We start from the raw sequence: 7,565 nt of genomic DNA on the forward strand, positions 1-7,565 counted from the left end.
GTTTTCCTGTTTATCTTCTGTTAATAAATCCATAACACAAACAGCTTTTCTGACATTATTTAAAACATTAGATAGATTATATAAACTGTAAAAAATTAAAAAATAATTGGATTAATATTATTATTAATAGTTTTAATGATTTCTACATTGTCAGTCCTTTTTTTCTGCTCTGTTGTCGACATGTACAGTAATGGGAAATCCAGAGTCTTGCCCGTTTAGCGTTAGCCGTTAGCTTCACCAGCCGATCACACGGTCACCTGGTTTTGTGCGCTCCAGTTCTATAGAACCCCCTTGAGTAAACCTGAAACCACCAGTATTAAATAATCAGCAACCAACTAATAAGTGTGCCATGTATGCCAGGTAACAAAACCATTCTAACACACTGTCAAAAGTTGCTGTCTAGCAGAAACCACCTTCATGCCACCATTTAGACTTAGGTTTACTGTATGTCAAAGCAGCTAAATGTTTTCGCTGCGATCTGTGGGTATTTTAACTAGCTCTGTATTCTAATTATTGAACCACGTGACACAAAAAGAGGTTTCATTGTGCTGCATTATAACTCAGTATTCCTCTAAACATTTTTCCTCTCAGCCAGTGTTAGTCAAGTCTCCTAAAGTGTGGATAGCCCTGACTTTGCCTGAAGCACCAGTTCAAGGACGTGCGTGTTTTCCAACAAGGGCAGCGCAGCTCAGCAGAGCCAAGCTTTGAATAGACTCAGCTCATTGCAGTAGAACACAAATGACCCCACATTACACTAGTGTTTTACACGAGGAGTGTGTAAAACAATAGAGGCTGGTGGTTGAACTATAGCACCGCCCCACTGTCTTAAAGTATGCAGTTAAGACTCATGTCATTTCACTGCCAACAAAAAGGGACAGGACTGCTTTAGAGAGGGGAGAACGCCCAACAAATCCTTGGCCATACTTGTCGTGTCAAAAGCCTGAATTTTGCCTGAAACTCTCAGACTGAAGAAGTCTCTTGGAGGAGAGACGAAATGTTTCAAGAACCCGTCCAGAGGACCTATACAATTTTTTTTCCTCTTGGCCATACTTGATCTATCGCAGATATTTTTGTTTGCTTTGTTGGAATGTTTCTACAAGTCAGATAGATTTCGGCTCATTTTCTTTAAACTCAATTTTCTAACCTTCCTGGTATTAATTTACTTATACCACTTATTTAGCCATTCTCTTCTCTAACACATGACAGCTAGTAGGTTGTAAATACAGAAGTCTAATAAATACCAACTATTTTCTGATGCCATGCAAGGTTACGTATCATGAAAATAATTATAACTTATTTACGGAGCTAAAATTTAAAAGTAGATAAGAATCATCCCCAACACAATCTGAGCACTCAAACAGCGCGCAAGATCTGTGTTTTAAACCAGTGGTTCTCATACTTTTTATCTTCTGACCCACAAAATATCCATGGCAAAATCTTGTGACCCCAAATATTACTGGTCTGAGTACACAAACTTTGTTAATAACCCTAAAAACACAGGCTTTTTGTCAATCTAAACAGCTTGTACACAAATATAAATATTATACTTACTTTTGTGTTTTTGTAATAATTAAAAGGGACAATATTACATCAGCAATTATTTTATTACCCTTTAAATTGATTCCTGGAGATTATCCAAGGTGCTTCATCACCCATAATTGGGTCCCAAGCCCAACTTTGGGAACCAAAGTGCAGTGGTTCCCAAACTTTTCAGCTTTGACCCACAAAATAACAGTAGCAGAGACCTGTGCCCCCAACTATTTTTGGGTGATAAACATTTKTATCAGGTCAACTAAACATGGGCATAGAAACAATATATTTATACTACATTTATCCATTTTAAATAHACTAACYTCACTMMTTTGTAACAACTAAGGCAAAAATGTAATTAATTCAGAAAATCTTTTCAGGACCCCACCTTGATGTTTCGGGACCCCACTTTGGGAAACACTGTTTTAAACTACGCCATCACTGTCAACTGTGTCAGCATAATATCCCTTGAACCACAGAACACATTATAATGAAACTTTCAGAACCTAGTCACTAGACATCCATCTACAAATGATTTACTTTTTAAGTAAACCCAAGAATGGTGCTATATACAGTTTATCCAGCTGATCTTTGAAATAATATTAGGGGCTAAAAACCGTCTTCATCATCACAAGCTGCCTTATAAGTCAGTTACTTGAGTGTGGCCCTGAAACATTTCCTAACTTTGGCCTCCATGACCTCCTTCCAGACAGAGGGTTCTTCCATTCCAAGATGATCCTAATCATAGCCTACACTAAAAGTTAACTTGCCTCAGAATAGACTCCCGACTGACCGCAGCATTGCTGGAGGAGCCTGATTATCTATATCACCACCAAGAGTCAGCACATTGCATCGAGTCACATCTGCAAGGCAAAGAGCACACTCCATATGCAGAACATGTGGAAATAAATGTGTTTCAAAACAAACGGATTCATCCATCCTCATCGCTCCCATTATGCACCACTAAAGAAACTAGCTAGTCATGCACAAAAAACTGGATGTAATTAAAGGATAGCCTCAAGTACAACACACCCTTACAAAATATGCTTTCCCCAATTATGGCTTGGTTTTATTCCGTTGCACTTACAGTTTTGTTTTTCTTAATTTTTCTTTGGGGACATTCTTTTTCTGAAGTCTCCAGCTGCTTGACATCCATTTCTCACTGTACAGATCTCTCCAGTTAAGGACTTGACTAAAACGGATGATATCTAAGTGTGGACCTGCTCCTACAAATAGGATGTGGATGTATTTTAATGCCCATCATCAAACTGCCAGCAGAATGTTACAAATAGGACTCAGCCAGCCATAAATATCTCTGTTTGCATATTGAGCTGCCACCTTGATATGCATGTAAAAACACCATCTCTGAAGTTTAAAGACAGGTGTGTTTCCCTGTTAACTGTAACATAGAAGGGTTTTTCTCTCAAACGTTAAAAGAAATACAAGCTTTATTTGAAGGATACAGGTTAAACTTACTGTGCACACTGGTGTTCTGGTGATCCACATCACCCATTATGTTTTAAAAATTATTACAATTATTACAAGGAGACTGCCACCGTTTCCAGACGATGCAGGAACACGTCCCTATGCTGCCCGGCTGAGGTGCAGTACTCCACAGTCAGCACAGCCATGAAGGGCCACCTGCGTCTCCACACTGTTTCCTTCATGCACACAAATTGTCCCCAGTGGAGAAGTTGAAGCAAAATGAGAGAGATGTAGTTCACCTGCTGTTCCACATAAACACAGACAAAGTTCTGACCAATCACACGATACTTGGCAAATACCATGCGAGTGAATCCTTCTGACTGGGGGCTATGCACAGAATGTGGTCTCAGGTGGTGCACGATGCAATCAGATATGCAAGACAATCGCAGCACTTCTCATGCAGTATAAACAAGGTTCTATCTTAATTCAAGGCCTGAGTAACATGCAATACCCTTGTGTATTGACATGGAAAATGATCTGTCAGATTAACCACAACACTTTTAACATGTGGAAACAAATCATTCAGAGCTGCTGCTGCATCTTAGTGAAAACTCCTAAAGCAGGGCTCTAGAGTACGACCAATCTGGTCGCAAATGTGACCAGATTTCCTAATAGTGCGACTAAAAAAAAAAGTCAGAGGGGGAGCGGTTGCCCGCTGAAATGAAAAGTTTTCATCATGTTCCATAAAACATAATCCAGCAATATCAATGGTCGCCCGCCGACAGTCTCATCTCTCCTAATAACACTGCGCTCTGCTCCACACCTCCCGCACACACGTTTGTTGTTCTATCCTCATGGGGACTTTGCATTGGCTTCCATTCATTTCCCCATCAATTCAACAGCCAACCATAACCTCCCAGGTAGACTACACACCTGACCCAAACCCTAACCTCACCAGGCTGTGTGTACCGGGGAAATGGTCAATAATTGTCCCCACCATGAAGCAAAAATCTGTATACACATACATGCGTGCGTGCATGCATAGTGAAACTGTTTTTTTTTTTTCCCCGGATCGGAGTCTGAAAAACAATTCTTTCTTGTTAGCTGGAGATGAAAACAAGATGTGGACGGTTGCTCGCTCGTCCATCTTGTTAATTTAACAGTCGGGGTCTACTCTGTGAGCAGGTCATTTCAGCAGGACGAGGAAGCTCACGTGTATGGCAGGCTGCTTTTGCACTTAATCGACTTCACCACAGTTACATTCCAAGTATGTGAAATAGGTTCTTCTGGCTCTCAGGAGGATAAAACTAAGACGTATTAGATATTTAAGTGAAATAATATAAGATAATAAGATTCAACTAATGATGAAATTGCAGACTTTTATGTTTTATTTAAAAAATGTGCAAAACCTTTTAATAAATATCAGTAATATTTCTGTTATTAATCATTATTCTCTGTTCATCATTCTGGTTTATCCAAGGCCAAAGATCCATAGTTGTCCATCTGAGGGGTTTGTGTCTAAAAAAATTTAACCATGAAATGTTTAATATGTTTATAATATGTTCAGCCCTTAAACATTTGCACTTAGAATTTTATAGAATCACTTTAAATACTTTTCAGTAAGTTAAATGTCTACAATTCTGGTTCAAATGAACTTTATGTTTACTAGACTGTTAACTAATTATTTTTGAGTTAATGTTGCCTTAATGATCAGTGATTTAAAAAAATAACCTGTAAAACTCTGATGTTAAATGCGATGTGGTTGAAAATTTGGGAGCACCTAACTTTTGTGCTGGTGCGCCAAAGAAAAAATGTTAGGCGCACCGGTGCAACCAGTGCAAAAAGTTAGTCTAGAGCCCTGTAAAGGTTAATAAACAAATGCATGAACGAATGAATGACACTGGACGTCTTTTTGGTTGAAAATGATTCCCTCATCCAAGGAGCTTTCTCAGGACTGAAATGCACACGGTTACAAAGCTTTAACCTGTACGAGATGATCCGTTCCCAAGCTGAATCCACAGATTAATCCGACTGATTGTAGAGTTAGCTCTTATAAACAGGGAGCATCTAATGCTGGTTGAAGCTTTGCAACCCTGTATGTCCCAAAGCTCCTCAACCAACAACAACAACACAAAAAGACTGAATACCTATTTAAAACTTCAAAGACTTGCCATAATCTGGATGACTATGAACATATTTAGTTAGTTTATTGACCAAAACTTTAAAAAGATTTTAAAAATTACTTTTATGGACAAGCAAATGTCAACGGTAGAAAACATGAGATCAGTCTAAACTAGTGGTTCCCAAAGTTGGGGTCGGGACCCACAGTGGGGTCCTGAAACATCAAGGTGGGTTCCTGAAAATATTTTTTGAATTAATTACACAAAAAAATGACGACTAAGAAAATTTTTTCCTTTGTTTTTACAAAACAATAAGATTATTGTAAGTAAAATGTACAAAAATAGTGTAATAAATAATGTTACTATGCTCTTGATTATTTGACGTGAAAACATTTATTAACCGACTACACCTGGGGACACAGGTCTCTGCTGCTGGTATTTGTGGATCAAAATCTGAAAAGTTTGGGAACCACTGGTCTAAACTATCTCAACAATACAGATGAGGATTAGGGCCACTGAAAGTATAAAAATTCTGACTTTTTTTCACAAAATTCATTAATCAGACTTCTGAGATTAAAGTCAGAATTCTTTTATTTTTTCAGTGGCCCTAATCCTCTTCCGTACAACAAACCTTAGAAACTTCAAGAATAAAATGTAATAAATTAGCAGAATAATGGTGTTTGAATAATGAGGATTGTTTCACACAGAGGCCATCAGCAAGCATTTGATACAAGATCTTTCAAATTCAGTCAAAACATGAAATGGAAACAGCAGAGTGCATGGACATGGTTTTTGGATTCAAATTAAAATACTACCATCAGACAAATTTAAAATCTTACATTAAACCGTACACAGGATGAAAGCAGTAACTCCTGACACACTGCTGAGGCTCAGTAGATGTGAAGAAACCACGAGGCCTGGAAACACTAATAACGTCAGGGGCTTTTGTGTTTTTGTGGTGCTGCCAAGAGTGATGAACACACAGTAAAATGTCCTGTATCTGACCTCCCACTGGTCCTAGATCTGTGCTGGGCTTAACCCTTGGTGCTGGAAGTGATCTGCATTATTTAAACTTCAGCCTTTGTATTTTATTTTGGGGATGTGATGTTAAAGTATGTATTAGGAATTCTGGTTAAAACAAGTTAACTAGAAAGAGCATTCACTTCTTTGAACACAATAGAGTCTGTTTTCCCAACTTAAAGGCATTTGCAAATCTTCACCCAACTTATCGTCTCAGCTGAGGGTCCTCTTATGCTTAAAGACCCCTGCCAGCTTTTCTTCAGCTGCTGTCTCTTGTGACAGACATGGCTCGTTTCTGGTCATTAAGTAATAGGCAATACCAGCTCTAATCCTGTAGCTCATTTTGACAGGATTTTCCGTCCAGTGTTGTCTCTTCGGATGGCTTATGAGCTACAACCTGTGGCTTAGACTTAAGCACTTATACCAGTTGCTTCATGCCTCCACATCATTACATTTAAGCTATCCTGCAACTTAAGCCTTAAGAACTTTACGGACCCATTTAATTTCATTACTGTAATTGTTCTGTCTTGCAGTTGAGCATCAACATCAATGAGTCCAAACAGAGGAACAATGGAAAAAAAATAGAAATTTGTCTTGATGTGTTTTTATATTTTATACATTTCTTCCTGTAACTGAATGGTTAGAAAGCTTGGCAACCGTTGCACAACAAGTGGTTCCAGCTCATATTAACAAAGCTGGTGTTATCCTTCACTTTGATGTACGCTGCTCTTCTGTCACCACATTGAAAAGACATGATAATCACTTTCTGTTCAGACTGTAGTAGCCGCCCTATAGACAGGTTAAGCAAGTTTAGTTCAGTGGAAGCCCATCCTTTTAATATATACTTACGATTTCACACAAACTGCTTTAACATCTAGGGCTGGTAAAAAATAAAAATAAAAAAACCATCAAGACAGTTTATATGATGCAGAGGAGCATCATAATAATTATCTATAAAAAGGTGAAACTTGTGCTTCAAATCAATGTGCCTGTTAAAAACAAATGTTTTGTGCTTTACGTTTTGTGTGTGTGTAAACGTGAAAGAACAAGAAATCCTCTGTTAAGATAAGCCTAAACCGATTGTAAAACCTCAAATGAACCCCTCAGTCTTTAGAAGGCCTTTATTTCAGATCATATGCAGTCTGGGATTAAACATAAAGGCCTTACAGAGCACCAGAACAAACCAAACCTCCCCCCATGTGCACGTCTTTTGTTGATACTCACCTACACCAGGGTGATGACAAACAGACCTATTCACATATCTGGGTACTAAGTTTTTAAGCAGCTGATTGAAATAGCCTCTTTAAACTTTCTTTGTAGACATCTCAAAACGTTTGTCTTAACAAATCTGACATCTGGCAGCAATTACAACAAACATGTCAATAACAAGGCTGCATCTAATGAAAAGAAAATAATGTAAACTTCGTTAGGTTAGTAACTAGATTTATGTCTGTCAGACCAATTTAAGTC

The 7,565-nt window shown here is 38.3% G+C and overlaps 1 protein-coding gene across 4 annotated transcripts in view; it reads right to left on the reverse strand.

Annotated features, from left to right (window-relative positions):
- kif21a (kinesin family member 21A) overlaps positions 1–7,565 on the reverse strand; it is an 86,191-nt gene that overhangs the window by 72,801 nt on the left and 5,825 nt on the right. The window lies entirely within an intron of this gene.

The sequence above is a fragment of the Austrofundulus limnaeus genome, unplaced genomic scaffold (genome assembly GCF_001266775.1).
Source record: "Austrofundulus limnaeus strain Quisiro unplaced genomic scaffold, Austrofundulus_limnaeus-1.0 Scaffold558, whole genome shotgun sequence".
NCBI lineage: Eukaryota > Metazoa > Chordata > Actinopteri > Cyprinodontiformes > Rivulidae > Austrofundulus > Austrofundulus limnaeus.